Source organism: Sinohyriopsis cumingii, chromosome 13, assembly GCF_028554795.1.
Source record: "Sinohyriopsis cumingii isolate HCF-2022 chromosome 13, ASM2855479v2, whole genome shotgun sequence".
NCBI classification, from domain to species: Eukaryota; Metazoa; Mollusca; class Bivalvia; order Unionida; family Unionidae; genus Sinohyriopsis; species Sinohyriopsis cumingii.
In genome coordinates, this window is record NC_142973.1 from 45576120 (window position 1) to 45591950 (window position 15831).

Here is a 15831-nt window from a genome sequence, read left to right on the forward strand (position 1 = left end):
CAGACACCAACAAAAGTCGTGTCAATAAGTGACATCATCTGACAGGAGGAGACTAATAGATGATGACTTCCAAGTTGTCGTTCTCAAAAAGAAAAAGAAGATGAACTTATCCCAGAAAGGTTTTGGTTGATTTTCTTTACTATAGCCAGACATTCAAAATGGTAGATGTATAAATTCTACTACACCAAACTGTAAAGTAAGTACGGTCATAGAATGTCACTACTCATCATTTATACATATATCATATATTCCTTGTGCATCCATGTCGATAGAGACATAAAGAGTAACTTCGACGCCCTTGACTAGTAACTCCCCGTGTGTCGGTGATTCTTACCGTCCTTCCTCCACCAATTATACTAGCCGCCATGTAGCATATCTTGCGCTGAGATATGGCGTTAAACCCCAAAACAACTACAAAAACAAGAAGAAGGATACGTTCTAAGATACAAGTGTCAGTCCAAAGATGAATGTATAAAAATATCACAGATGAATAAAACGATACCATATCTTTTCAAGGATGAGTTAAATTTGCACATCAGTAGGAGTGTTTAATGGATTAATGGCAAACCTTTATGCGTACATGACTGATAACGATGAAACAAAAGCTTGGAATAAATATCAGACAAAAATGTTCATTCACGAGAATTTGCAATTTGTGACTATTCGAAAATTATTTATTCACTCACAGGGAAAATTGCCAGATAATGCATTAACTAAGGTGATACTTGACTAAAAACAGCGGTTTTGTCTCTGTATAATAATTAGAGGCGTTTGCTCGACACACTAACCGTCTATACTCGCTTATAAGTCGCGACCAACTGCAAGCTGCACATATACAGTTCCGCCCGCGCATAATGCGCCGGAAGATCTGGGTTTGTGCAGTTTATTAGGCGTAATTAGCAGACAAAAATAACATAGACCCTTATCTGCAGGCGCATTACGCTACGGCAGATCAGGATCTTTGTTGTTTGCAGTGTTACTCGACTTAAAAGCAAGTGAATACGGTGCCTTATGATCACCTCAATGCCTCCAATGGAAAATCGAACCTCATCGACAGTTATTTTTGTCTTCTTCCTTTTCCTTTCAAAATATCTACAATGTATAATTCATTTTATCAACATTAAAAGCTTTGTTAATGTTCCTCTCCGCAAATCGTCTTTTTTCTTCTGCCAAATCTTTGTGATGTATTGTGTCATCGGTGCTGCCATTGCCAATTTGAGTTTGCAACAAAGAGACAAACAATTGTGGACCATTTTACTATGGAGTTACATCGGTTACCTTCTTCCCAATCCTTTCCTGAAATACTCTAACGACAACAACGGGAGTCTTGCGCTCAAAACAGTCACCCTTATAACACTTATAATAACAATAACAACAACCCTCTTTTGGACACTCCTCTGACCTAGCGACTCCTCGGACAGCAGAACTCTGGAATTATGAATAACCAATTTTACTTAACTTTACCCAGTGACAGTTCCATGGATGTGTTTCCCCACAATATTTTGTGCTGTTTCATGGCCAAATTACCTCCGGCATACAATTTGATTATGTAGCCCATTGGGAAGTGGCTTTGGTCGAAATCATTCATCGCACACAAATCAATATCATCATTGAAAATCGAAACACTTTCCGCGTCTAAATCATGAACGAACAAGTGGAACAAGCCATGAATGAAATCGGGTTTTCAAGTACAAATAATTCAACCAGCAATCCATCATTCACCATCTATACTGTGAACATTTCTGCAGGCTATTATTGTAACGGTCATCATTTGGTGGACATGATTGCTTCCAGGTTCGAGGAAGTATTTGGCAAAGCCCTGAAGAAAGCCAAATGAAGTGTCACCCTCGAGTACCATAAAGTCGCTCGTCTCCTACTGATGAATTTAAGGATTCCCGAACGTTGTCCATCAGTTTAAATCCTAGTTTGTTTGAAATTTTGGGTGGAGACACAAAAATGTCACCGCATTTCAACCCGAAGATCAACAGCAATACGGAAGTTTACAAGTATTTTAGATCCCCTGTAGAACTGAACGAAGAACTAAATTTGATTTTTCTATGCTCCGATGTGGTAGAGTTAAACGTGGTGGGACACAGCCGCACCGTTACTGAGTCATTCCTTTCAAAGTTGATGTTGCCACGACCAATGACGATGAAGGTGGAAACAAGTGTCACGTTTACTGCAAGTTTGTACATCTTCGTTATTTACCCATGAGTAAGTCTTATTTCGACACTGTCAATATTGCTATAAATCGAGATCTGGGACAAACTATTCCATTCTCCAAAGGTAAAGTCACGATGAAACTCCATTTTCGAAAAAGATTCTCTTAGGACTTGTAAGTCATATATCCAGTATACCGAGGATTCGCTCGACAGCGAGGACATGGTTTAGGAGATATGATAAAATCTGCCTTTCGTTCGGTGGGACCCGTCTTAAAACCGATGGTAACACGAGGATTACACACCTTGAAAAATGCCGTTTAGACGCAAGGCAAAGAATCTCTCGAAAATGTCATCATCGACAAACCAAACCCCAAAGAAGCCTTCTTGAAAGCAGGCTAAAATGTCTGGCAAAGACATTTTTGACCAACGAGAAACTATAAATGTCCTCGACGCTGCCAAGTCAGACATTCCTGTTTCCCTGACGCCACAGCAAGGACAAGGCAGAAAGAGACAAAAAGTTGAAGACACCTTCAGAGGACTTCACACAACCATAACTAGAAAGCCCAAGAAAAGAAGAACCGTCAAAAAATTACACGTTTTTGATTATTAAATCACAGAAAGAAACAATGATGCACCAAAGGTCTTGCGCATGTTCCAAGTCGGAACTGTATCCACTATGATAACGATGCAAGAATCCCAATGGATATTAATTCAACCCGTATTCTCTTTGACGGAGTTAGCTCCCATCGAGTTTTAAATCAAAGGACTGCCCGAAGATTACATCGATCTGAATAGCAATTACTTGTACCTGAAAGTGAAAGTGATCGACACAACAGTAGACGGTTCCAATCTAAAGGACAACAATAAAGTATCCCCGTCAACAATTTCATGCATTCATTGTTCAGTGAGGTGGAATTGTACTGGAAAAACAAACTAGTCAGCAGCAGCATGGATACTTACCCTTATCGAGCGTACATGGAAAATCTCTTGACGTATAAAATGCCAAGAACACTCATCTGGATGCCTGTGTGGTATGGACACCTGAAGAAAAGGGTGAGTTCGACACAATATCGGATGATAATGTGGGATTTAAAAACCGTAGAAGCAAAATTTCTCTAAGCCGTAGTTTTGAACTGATGGATCGCTTGCATTTGGACATGTGGTTGCAAGAGAAGTATTTGCTGAATCTCAGCAGTAACACTTTCCGTTTGATGAATGATGCTGCCAATTGCAAAACCATTATCCAAGAAGCCCGACTCTTCGTGCGACGCGTGGAAGTGTTAGTTAAAGTGGGAAACGATATCAGCCATACTTTGAGCAGAACAATGGCCAAGTATCCGATACGACGCGTGGAAGTGAAATCCTTCACCATTTCCGCTGGACTCCGATCCAATATCGAAGATCATCTTTTCTAAGGACAGTTACTGAAACGTTTAATCATTGGCATCGTTAACAATGTAGCCCTCAACGGAGCACCCGATTAAAATCCGTTCGAGTTTCAACACTTCGACGTGTCCAGGATCGAAGTCAGTCGAGATGGCAAGACATTGTGTACCAGACCTTTTGAACCTGACTTTGATAAGAAGAATTAGTCGAGGTCGTACTTGTCCCTATACGATGCTACCGGACAGCTTGGGATCAACAGTAGTCACGGCATTTCGTATGCAGTTACGCTTTATGGGCTTTTGATTTCACTAAAGACCAAGGCAGCGACGAGATACATTTCCACCCTATAAACTGCGGCCAACTGTGTGTGGAACTCCAGTTTGCTAAAGCTCTACCAGAGACGGTGAACGTCGTCTCTTTTACCGAATTCGATAATACGATAGAAATCAACAGTTTGAGAGACGTCTTTCTAGACTGTTAGAAGCTATGGAAGACTCTTATCCCTCTTTGAATGGTAGAGAATCTTTGAAAATTGGGATATCTTAGAAGCAGAACCCAAAGACAAAGACGAAGAGGACATGGTCATGTCCAGATGGCCAGGACAAGAAAACATTTAGTTTCTTGTTTTGACAAACATCTACCAATCATATAATTGTATGTGTGTGTATTTTTGTTTGTGTTTGTGTGCGGGCGTACGTGTGTGTGCGTTTGTATTTGTTTGGGTTTGTGTATGTGTGTATGTATGTGTGTGTTTGTGTCTGTGTGTGTGCGTGCGCGTACGTTTGCGTGTGTGTGTCTTTTTTCCCTTAACAAACCCATTGTAACTACACTCATGAGTGTTTCGTTTGTGTGAATATGGAGTAGGGTCACTATAAACATTAACTCCTTTGCTGATGTGATTGTAAGTAATGGTGTGTTTTGTACGTAGAAAATTTGCTTTTCCACTCTGTGCTGATAGAAAGTATAGTGGCTTTTTTCTCCAGTATAAGTGTGTTGTCTTGTATAATTATATTTTAGGTTAGCACTCTCATCCTTGTGGATTGTTTGGTAGGTGACATGGGTAGTTAGTAAGAGGGGATCTTTTCCTTCATGTATTGAAAATGTGGCGTTCATCATTTGCGCAATTCAACATTGAATAATCAAATAAGATGGTAAGCAACCATCGTGACAAAATGAACAAGCTGCAGGAAGTGGTTGATGATATTGGGATGTTGGATGAAATGTTGAGATTGGAGGATGATTGTCATAGTCCCCACCGTCTCAGAAGGGAGATAAATAATTTTAGAAAGGCGAAGGAAAGGCAAAGAGAACTAATTAACAAGCAAACGAAGAAAAGGAAGACATAGAGAACAAAGAACAAATGAGAAGATGGAATGAAATAATAATGAAAGAAGAGGGAAACGAAAAGAGGAAAAAAGAGATGTATGTAAAGTAAGAAGAGCGGGAGAAGAGATACCAGAAGAAAAAGAATAATGTAGTGCAAAAACTTAGGTGTTGGTGGAGGAGAATACGATAACACAGAAATTAGAAGACAAATAAGAAACCCAAATGTCCTTTTCAGGGCCACTCCATTGCCTAGAAAAGATATATATTCCCTCTTGCCTAAATATTTTTAGTCTATGTTTTGTGTGATAGATTAACGTTCATCAGTCTATGCTGGTGTCATATGTCTATGTCTCTATGTCTGTGTCTATATTTGTCCCTAGGACCGATATGGTGGCCTAGTGGTTAGAGCGTCCGGCGTGGATGCGGGAGGTTGCGGGTTCGATTCCCGGCCGAGTCATACCACATATTTATAAAATCGTTCTGACAGCTGCCTCGCTTGTCGCTCGACATCAAGAGGTTAGTTTTTGAATAGGTCGGCCTGGTGTCAGGATAATGTGACTGGGTGGGTCTTCATGCTATATGTCTGCGGCATGATGCCCCAGTGATAGACATTACTATAAACTGCCAGACTTAGGTAGGAAAATGAAATGAGTGTATAATAAAATGGTTACTGCATTTGTATGGAAACTTATGACCACCTTCTTTTATACGTGCATAGCAGACACCCACATGACAACCTAATAAATATTGTCATCTGTATATTTGTAAAACAAATTATTTACATATACCTTGACTTCTGTCTTAGGAATTCGGAATGACTGCACACACACACACACACACACACACACACACACACACACACACATATATGAATGGACAGATAAATTGATGAACAGAGGTGAAATCAATATTTTCACATTTTTTATAATACGTGTGGATAAAGAAAAATCACTATGGAATACAAATTAACCTGCTGAATGTAAGTCAATAAAATAATGTGGGAATTAAATATTGCAAAAGTTTCACGAACGAAAGAACTGCAATTTCTTGTCACATTTCTCTTCTCGAGATATAGTTTAAGCTGCACACAAAGCTTTATTACAATATTGAAACGTACTGTTGCTGCAGTTCATAATATAAAGGTCAAAATCATAGTTTAAAGTTTAAAAAAAAGTTTTAAAAATGCTTGACCACTGAACTCTGATAGTGCCAATCATTATTCCTCCATTCAGAAAAGTATTTTTAGTTTTCTCTCATCGATACAGTGTATTTCCCCAAATAGGTATTTTTTTTCCCCATACTATTGCCTAATTCGTACTATCTGAAGCCAGACTGGCAAAATATAGTTACCTTTATCGATTGCGCCCATGTCGCATAGAATACATAAGTACTTCCTGATTCAGTTTTATGCCATTGTATTTGCATTCAAGAACCATCGTGATTTATTTTTGATCATATCGAATGCGACAAAGTTAATATAATAGTTGAGCCCACACCCTGTACACAATAAATTATGTCACGCCATGTTGACGAAACCCTGACGTGGTCACTTGTGTGATTTCTGGGTACTGTGCGTTACAACAATGACAACGAATATTCTCGAACTCTAATAATGAATATGATTACTTCTTGTCCTCTGGTCGAATTTTATACATCTTAGAAATGTGTTCAAAACTTGCACATTTAGCAGACACATTGTAATTAAAAGAAAGTCGTATTACAGGAGTACAGATTATTTGGATTAATGACTAATCCTAATTAGTAAAAGATCTTCAGATGGAGTCTAAAGTAAATAGTTTCTGATACGTTGAATAACCGTAAAATGTATCCATTATGTCGTGTGGAATTAGGCTTGCCTTTATTTGATTGTTTGCCGAAAAGTCTAGAAATTTTTTTACCTAGTGTTTATCTGATATTCTAACCTTTTAAAACATAGGGTCTCGCAGCGATAAGCTGACCAGATGTAAGTCAAAATAAGTTTCATTGTAGCATGGTATGAATTGAAGCACAATCGTCCTGTGTCAACTTTAGGGGAATGTGTCATGTTTACGTAAGGTAATAGAGACAATAGAGACACAGTCATACATATAATTATATTGATATAAAGGATATAAAATATATCAATTTGTAATTTTTTAAACAAAATTATATATTTTTATTTAGTGCATTTGCATTAAGGTCTTTAGGATACAAAGTATCTAACTTATAAATCTAATAAATTTCTTTTATGAGTCTATTCATGTCACCGTGCGCAATATCTATTAGCATGAAAGAAAAATCGAGGAGAGAGTGATTATTGGTGTTAAAGTGTGTTGAAATATTAGAGGAAAACTGAGGATCTCTATAACTTTTTATATGAAAGTGATGCTTATTCATTATCTTAGAAACTTGTTGAAGTGTTTGTCCAACATATTGCATGCTACATGTTTTACAGGTTATCAAAAAAAAAATCACATCAGTTTTTAATTTTTCTAGACGCCTAAAATTAAGAAATTTTTTTAAATGATAAAGCATACAACAATTCAGAGAGTAAATCGAATTGTTTACATTCTAAAAAAATGGGTTATTTTAACACAATTAAATCATTTTTATCACCACCTAGTGGACGCGATTCATATTTAAATTTTTATATTGACGCGATCGCAAAGATATATTAACTTGCAATCATCAAAAGCAATATTATAGTAATATTTCTAAGGACGAAATTAAGTCTTTATATAATCCAATGAATGACGACATTATAGTGATTAAAAAGGCTGATAAATCAAACACTATTATTATTATGAATTATTATTATGAATCAAGAAGATTCTGTTAAAGAAGTTTAACGTCAATTAAATGATGAAAAATACTGCAAACATATTAACGAAGACTAGTCAAAAGAAATTAAATCAAATATTTCAACATGCATTAATGAGATCGCTAAAAATAATAATTCCGTATATGAGGAATTCGGTAATTTTCCTCTTAACATAGATACACCTCAGTTCTACATTTTACCCAAAACTCATAAAAATCCTGACCACAATTTACCTTTAAATAATCCAGGACGAGCAATTATATCAGGTTGTAATTCATATACTGAAAATCTATAAAAAAAAAATTTACTGACAGTGTTTTACAACCTTTAATGAAATCACTTCCTGAAAAAATGGGTTAGGAACCTATCGGTTGTAAACTTTACATCCTAAACGAGGATTCGTTTATGGGAAGAGGTAACGCTATCATGGCCTTGACGAATTCATGATTTGCACACAATGGGATATCTGTCTAGTCTATACCAACATGTACGTATACCTGGCTTTCTAAATGCTTAAAAGGTTGATATAAATTCTAAAAATAGTTCTACACTACATTAATTTTGATAGTTTTCTGAACTTTATTTCAAATGCGTAGAAAATGACCGACGTGGTGAATGACCATACTTGACCTATAGAAAGCAGTTATTTACAAGAAATTTTCCCAAATAGAATGGTTCAGACTATGACCATTTCTGTCTAGGGTCTGTAAAAATAGCATTAAAAAGCATATTGAGGACACCGGCAATCACGTGTCACTCAGAGATGGGGCATTTTACAAGTCGTTCAAATCACTAAATTCGAGAAAAACGTTCAATTACTTTGTTTCTGGTATTGAATTCCTTTATTATTAAGCCTTAGATAGGAAAATGAAATGAGTGTATAATAAAATGGTTACTGCATTTGTATGGAAAAGTATGACCACCTTCTTTCAAATGTGCATAGCAGACACAACCACACGACAACCTAATAAATAATCTCATCTGTATATTTGTAAACCAATATAATTATTTATATATACCTTGATTTCTGACATAGGAATTCGAAACGTGTGTACACACACACACACACACACACACACACACACACACACACACACATACATATATATATATATATATATATATATATATATATATATATATATATATATATATATATATATATATATATATATATATATATATATATATATATATATATAAAGCCAGGCTTTGAATGGACAGATAGATGGATGAACAGAGGTGAATTAAATATTTTCACACTGTTTTATAATATGTGTGGATAAAAAAAAATCACTATGAAATTCAAATTAACCTGCTGAATGTAAGTGAATAAAATATTGTGGGAATTAAATATTGCAAAAGTTTCACGAACGAAAGAACTGCAATTTCTTGTCACATTTTTGTTCTCGAGATATAGATTAAGCTGCACACCAAGCTTTATTACAATATTGTAACGTACTGTTGTTGCAGTTCATAATGTAAAGGTCAAATTCATAGATTAAAGTTAAAAAAGTTTTAAAAATGCTTGACCACTGAACTCTGATAGTGCCAATCATTATTCCTCCATTCAGAAAAGTATTTTTAGTTTTTTCTCATCGATACAGTGTATTTCCCCAAATACGGTATCTTTTTCTCGATACTATTGCCTAATTCATAATATCTGAAGCCAGACTTGCAAAATATAGCTTTATCGATTGCGCTCATGTCGCATAGAATATATAAGTACTTCCTGATTCAATTTTATGCCCTTGAATTTGAATTTAAGAACCATCGTGAGTTGAAGAAAGAATTCATGATTTATTTTTGATCATATCGAATGCGGAAGAGTTAACATAATAGTTGAGCCCACACCCTGTACACAATGAATTAGGTCACGCCATGGTGACGAAACCCTGACGTGGTCACTTGTGTGATTGCTGGGTACTGTGCGTTACAATAATGACAACGAATATTTTCGAACTCTAATAATGAATATGATTTCTTCTTGTCCTCTGGTCGAATTTTACACATCTTAGAAATGTGTTCAAAACTTGCACATTTAGCAGACACATTGTAATTAAAAGAAAGTCGTATTACAGGCGTACAGATTATTTAGATTAATGACTAATCCTAATTTATAAAAGATCTTCAGATGGAGTCTAAAGTAAATAGTTTCTGATAAGTTGAATAACCATAAAATGTATCCATTATGTCTTGTGGAATTAGGTTTGCTTTTATTTGACTTTTTTGCCGGAAAGTCTAGAAATTTTTTTACCTAGTGTTTGTCTGATATTCTAACCTTTTAAAACATAGGGTCTCGCAGCCATAAGCTGACCAGATGTAAGTCAAAATAAGTTTCATTGTAGCATGGTATGAATTGAAGCACAATCGTCCTGTGTCAACTTTAGGGGAATGTGTCATGTTTACGTAAGGTAATAGAGACAATAGAGACACAGTCATACATATAATTATGCTGATATAAAGGATATACAATACATCAATTTGTAATTTAAAAAAAAATTATATGTTTTTATTTAGTGCATTTGCATTAAGGTCTTTAGGATACAGAGTATCTAACTTATGAATCCAGTAAGTTTCTTTTATGAGTATATTCATGTCACCATGCGCAATATCTATTAGCATGAAAGAAACATCGAGTAGAGAGTGATTATTGGTGTTAAAGTGTGTTGAAATATTAGAGGAAAACTGAGGATCTCTATAATTTTTTATATGAAAGCGATCGTTATTAATTCTCTTGGGAACTTGTTGAAGTGTTTGTCCAACATATTGCATGCTACATGTTTTACAGGTTATTAAATAAATCACATCAGTTTTTAATTTTTCTAGACGCCTAAAATTAAAATTTTTTTTAAAATGATAAAGCATACAACAATTCAGAGAGTAAATCGAATTCTTTACATTCTAAAAAATGGGTTATTTTAACACAATTAAATCATTTTTATCACCACCTAGTGGACGCGATTCATATTTAAATTTTTATATTCACGCGATCGCAAAGATATATGAACTTGTAATCATCAAAAGCAATATTATAGTAATAATTTTAGGAATAAATTAAGTCTTTATATAACCTAATGAATGATGACAGTATAGGGATTAAAAAGGCTGATAAATCAAACACTGTTATTATTATGAATCAAGAAGATTCTGTTAAAGAAGTTGAACGTCAATTAAATGATGAAAAATACTGCAAACATATTAACGAAGACTAGTCAAAAGAAATTAAATCAAATATTTCAACATGCATTAATGAGATCGCTAAAAATAATAATTCCGTATATGAGGAATTCGGTAATTTTCCTCTTAACATAGATACACCTCAGTTCTACATTTTACCCAAAACTCATAAAAATCCTGACCATAATTTACCTTTAAATAATCCAGGACGAGCAATTATATCAGGTTGTAATTCATATACTGAAAATCTATCCAAAATTTATTGACAGTGTTTTACAACCTTTAATGAAATCACTTCCTTCATACATTAAAGATTCTACTGATTTCATTAAAAAGTTGAAGTCTATTCCACAGCTATCTGATAACTCAATCAAAGTAATATTAGATGTTACATCACAGACCGCTCCTGTGGCCTAGTGGTTAGAGTGTCCGCCTCGGATGCGGGAGGCCGTGAGTTCGATCCCCGCTCGAGTCATACCAAAGACTTACAAAAATGGTACTAACAGCTGCCTCGCTTAGCACTGAGCATTAAGAAGTCAGTGTTAGGTCTGGTCGGCCAGGTGTCAGGATAATGTGATTGGGTGGGACATCATGCTACATGTCTGCGACATGATGCCCCAGTGCTAGACATCACTATAAACTGTCACACTGCAGACATCGTAGCGATATGACTAAAACTGTTAAAGCTACGTTAAAAATCCAAATCACACACTCACACAGATACTAACATTTCCGCATGCAGATGGTATTGAGGTGTATAAATATTTTCTTGATAACAATAATAATTGCACGCTATCTAGTGAAGATATTTGTAAAATAATAATACTTATTTTCAATTGAATAATACGAATTACATGCAAATAATTAGTACGGTACGATAATCGTATGGCTCCTTCATACGTTTCTCTTTTTTAAGGGGAAATTAGAAACAGATTTTTTTTCAAAACGAAATGTTTAATCCGTCTGTTTGGTTCAGATGTTTAGATGACATATTTATGATCTGGAACCATTCAAATGAAGAACTGAAAAAATGTATTGATCGCCTAAATCATTTTCACCCGACACTTACATTTACTTATACTGCATCTAGTACGCATGTTTCATTTTTATATGTAAATGTAATAAAAAATACTGATAACACTATCCTACAAATATTCATATCAAGGAAACCAATATCCACCAATATGTAGAGTATTCTTCATGTCATCTCATGTCATGTAAAAATGGTATACCATATAGCCAGGCCAAAGAGATACCGACGCATTATTTCAGATGATTGTCAATTACAAAATTCGTTGAATAAATTAAAAACATATTTCCAAAATAGAAATCATCCTACACATATAATTGATTTTGCGCTGACAAAAGCCCGTAATTTTACTCAACATGAGGCTTTAAACACAGCAGAATGTAAAATAGAGAAAAATATAATTCCTTTCAAAATACAATATGATCCTTCATTACCTAATATAGGTCATATAATTAATACATATTATAATCTCCTAAATTTATCAAATAAAACCAGCGCAAAATCACTTTACAAAAACACACCAATTCTCGCTTATAGAAGACTCAAGAATTTGCAAAATTTTCTAATTAAAACTAATCAGACAGAAAATAAAAAAGACAATTTTCGTCATCTAAATGTAACAGACACCAGTGCTCTCAATGTGCAAACATAAGAGAAACTACTTCTTTAAGGTACGCTAATACAAAAATTCTATTTTCTCTACGTGATAACACTAACTGCATATCAACTGATGTGATATATTTGATAACCTGTAAAACATGTAGCATGCAATATGTTGGACAAACAGTTCAACAAGTTTCTAAGAGAAAGAATAATCATGGCTTTCATATAATTTATTTTTCATAGAGATCCTCAGTTTTCCTCTAATATTTCAAATAACACACTTTAACACCACTAATTACTCTCTACTCGATGTTTCTTTCATGCCAATAGATATTGTGCATGGAGACATGAATATACTCATAAAAGAAATTTATTAGATTCATAAGTTAGATACTTTGTATCCTAATGGACTTAATGCCAATGTCCTATATAAAATTGTAAAATTTAAAAAAAAATGTATATATTGTATATCCTTTATAACAATATAATTATATGTGTGACTGTTTGTCTCTATTATATTATATTATTTTACTGATTCAAGTTTCATTAGAGACTCGTGTATCCTTTAGATCCTGTCATTCGTTTCTTTCAAAGCATTTCGTGCCTCAAGAAGCGTGAATGCGAAATTAGTTGCACAGACTTTTCGGCGTTTGTTTTGTTTTATATCCCAATATTTATGTCAGATCAATATTCCTTTTAGCGTGAGGAAAGTCAACAATTAAAACTACTACTGAAATTTAAATATAATGATTTTTGGGCTTTTGCAGTGAAACAGCAATATAGAATATATTTTTCTTCAACATGAGGTTTAAAAAAGATGTCCCAAATACAAATGATTAAATTCCCGACTGGGTTTCTGCTTATTCTGGCTGTGGTACAAACCGATGAGACCAGGTGTAACCAGCTAGCTATAGTGACAGGAACTTAGAGAACCACGTAGTGGCCACAAACATCCTAAAGATGTTCTTTTTTTTAAATCGTTTTATCAGAGTAGAGAAACGAGAATCAACAAGAGTGATAAAATGGGTTAGGAACCTATCGGTTGTAAACTTTACATCCTAAACGAGAATTAGTTTATGGGAAGAGGTAACGCTATCATGGCCTTGACAAATTCATGATTTGCACACAATGGGATATCTGTCTAGTCTATACCAACATGTACGTATACCTGGCTTTCTAAATGATTAAAAGGCTGATATAAATTCTAAAAATAGTTCTATGCTACTTTCATTTTGATAGTTTTCTGAGATTGGTTGAAATGCGTTGAAAATAAATTACTGACGTGGTGCATGACCATACTTGACCTATAGGAAACGCTGCTTTGAATCATGAGGTATGACTATGGACACGCATCATTCACTACGTTTCAAGCTGAATGAGTGCAGTTTTGTATCATTTGGTGTATAAAAAAAATAATGGAGATAATAAAAATGAAAACATGTCTGGCAAGGAACAAATGTTATACTTACCCTTTTTTAAAGCTGGCTCATCCAGTTATGAATATCTTTAGTTCATTCATGAATAATGATTCAGTGGGGTACTGTAAATATAAGACTATGCATTTCAAAGTCAGTGCCTAGCGTATCTCTCCAGATGTGAAATCACGTGGGTTTGAAATGTTACGTTTTGATGGTAGCCATATAAGATATATGTAGCTACTAGTATATATATATATACAATTTAATATCACGTGATGTTGCTCAACTTGTATAACTGTAACATTATATAACATTAGACCTGAGATGTATGGAGGGGGATTACCGCCATAATTCTTTGCGTGTATTTCCCATTCCTCCTTGATGCATTATTGTAAATGGCTGCTTGCAAGTGCTACTTTCATAGCTCTATCAATGTATAATGTATTTTCATTGATGCAAACTGGACGTGTCAGTTTGCAAGTGCTACTTTCCTTCTGCATTATTGTAAATGACTGCTTGCAAGTGCTACATTCATAATTCTAGTCATGAACTTTTTATTTTTCATTGATCCAAGCTCTAAATGGTTGCTTGCAAGTTTTTCAATCTACTTTCCTTCTGCGGCATTGTATATTGCGATTTGCCAAACTACTGAACTGATTATGTAGTTACGTCGTCTGACAAATGCTATGTCAATTATTACAAGTTTTGTATATTCTGTTTATAAACTTTACAATTACATCATTCCAACTGCTGTTTTCATACAGATTTGGCCTTGCAACAATGTAAATTCTAAGTTTTATCAGTATCGTCTTTGTTGTCCAACTCGTGTCGCTATATGTTGTCATAATGGCATACTGGAGACTAGCATGGCATTATGACAACAGACGGCGCTCTAAATTTCTAAAGTTTTCCCAGTGCGTTAGCAACAAAGTTTTAATCGTCTCTAAAACCATATGCTTTCTCGAAGATCTAAGTGATTTATAGCACCTTACGAAAATAAAAACGCATACAGTACAGCAGGGTGGTCCATCTTTTTCAACCCCAGTTTTGACGCCCTTAAGTATTTACCTTCACCGTTTAAGAAATCTACTTCTTAGTGATATCTCTCATTACTTTGGAATTATTAGTTATTTTAGTAAGGATAAGAAATGACAATGATATATTCCCTCGTACTCTTCTTAACAAGCTTTCTTCAGACGAACCCTGGTTGTAAGGATTGTATTATACGTCACTCATTTTGATGCACCTCACAGACGTCTATCTTTTCCTGTGATACTCTTGTACATAAGCTCCCGCGAAAATAAAACATTTCATAGCAGCATCAACAGCACATAAAAAAGTTTATATATAAAATGACATTAAAAAATTAAGCATTCCTTAAAGGTGTTCTTATTGTTATCACGATCTTCATTTTGGAACCTATTTTGCCGCAAAAACCGAAATAATCAAACTGTGGAAAATCATGATCGTATCATGATAAAAATGTTTAATTGCGATAAGAAGGATTAGATTTAGTGTACGATTGTTTTCCAATACTTAATTTGCATTGTTAATGTACAGAACCTCAACCTTTGAATGTATTTATATATTTAAAAAAAAAAAAACAACCAAAAACCAGCATTAAAACTGGTTTGCATCCTTTAAAACTTTTGTCTCTAAAAGTGGAAATAATCGGAGACAAAAGATGTTACAGCAGATTTTACTTTTATCTATTGTAATTCTTACCATTATCAAACCAATTAAAATTAATAATTTGGTTCAAGAATTTTAAAAATATAAATACAGCACCCTTGGGTTCTAATTATTCAGCTGCTCTTTGTCACATTAAAGATTTTTGAAAAACGCTGATAAGAATTTTTGAAATATGAATGTAGTGGCAAATGATTCTGACTTGTTAATTGTGCTGCTCTTTGCAATATGAAAGTA

The 15831-nt window shown here is 34.6% G+C and overlaps 1 long non-coding RNA gene across 2 annotated transcripts in view; it reads right to left on the reverse strand.

Moving 5' to 3' along the window:
* The window catches only part of LOC149785338 (uncharacterized), an 88600-nt gene extending 74508 nt beyond the window's left edge, over positions 1-14092 (reverse strand). For both annotated transcript variants that reach the window (XR_016413501.1, XR_016413500.1), the window contains exon 1: positions 13957-14092. This is a non-coding gene — a long non-coding RNA (uncharacterized LOC149785338). The remainder of the gene's footprint in view (positions 1-13956) is intronic.
* Between the last annotated feature and the right edge of the window lie 1739 nt (positions 14093-15831).